Below are 1257 nucleotides of genomic sequence, written 5' to 3'. Positions count from 1 at the left end.
GCAGCGTCTTTCCTGATGTCTGTGTAAGTAAAAATCAATCAACAGAGGGAAGTTACAAAATCGCACAATGTGTTGCAAAACAATCACCTCCAATATTAAAGACATGCCTATGTCTGCCAGATCAGTGGAGACATGTATTCGCGAAATGGCAGAAAACGATATCAAACAACAGACTGCGGCGTTAAAAGATGCAGCGGTATTTGGTGTCGCGCTTGATGAGAGTGTGGATATAAATGATGCGCCGCGGCTCGCAGTTGTTGCGAGATACTGTGACTCAGATGAAGTTTGAGAAGAGCGATGCTGCCTAAAACTCATGCATGGCAGCACAACAGGGGAAGATGTATCGAAGATGTTTGTAAATCATTTTGAGGAAAGAGGAATTGACATCAGAAAAATATTTTCTGTGACAGACGGTACCCCTGTTATGATCAGAAAACAGGAGGGATTTGTAAAGATCATTATGGATCAAAATTGGCCACCCGACGGGAAATTTTCATTGTCTTATTCATCAAGAAAAATCTTTGGCCCCGAACTGGTTGATGACAAATGGGCCGTGCAGCTAATGTTTCTAACTGATATCACCGCACATCGAAACAAACTCGACCTCCGTCTGCAAGGTACAGGCCAAACTGTTGTGGATCTTTTTGAAACATGGTAGGCATTTCTTGTGAAACTTGCCGCTTTTTCTCAGAACGTTGACATCTCGACCTTCCACTGTTTCCATAATCTTAAAGAACTATCGACACATCGCACCGTCGGTGTTACCGAGATTGGAATGTACATGCAAGGAACTCGCATCAAAATTTTCTGTCAGCTTTCAAGATTTCCAACATTTTGGCCTGAAGTTTTCCTTTCGAATTAAAGTGTCAAATTAAGAGCCCGAGATTGGAGAACTCAGCAAGGGAAAGCAAAGGCAAGGAATGCACAGAACGGTAAGATCGGCCTTATAATTTATTTATTAATGAAGATGCTAAAAAGTAAGTAGGACTATGGCTTATGTTAACCAGAGAGTTGGTGTCAAAGCCACCCAATGCTCGCCTGTTTATACATTTATTGTTTTAAAAAGACTAGTCTAATAATATTTTTCATAAAGCATCGCAGTGAAGTCTGATCCAAATCATTTTAAAGCAATATACAGTATGTATTTGTATATTGTAATCAGTAAAAAATAGTGGTAGATAAAAACATAAGAAAGGAAAAAAACTTTAGCGTTGATGTGCTACAAAAAAGTTAAGTTCAAAACAGGTCAAAAATTAA

The sequence above is a fragment of the Eptatretus burgeri genome, chromosome 1, assembly GCF_056783735.1.
Source record: "Eptatretus burgeri isolate ZD-2024b chromosome 1, Ebu_testis_v1, whole genome shotgun sequence".
NCBI classification, from domain to species: Eukaryota; Metazoa; Chordata; class Myxini; order Myxiniformes; family Myxinidae; genus Eptatretus; species Eptatretus burgeri.
The sequence above is the reverse complement of the archived record's forward strand: the minus strand, read 5'-3'. Positions refer to the sequence as shown.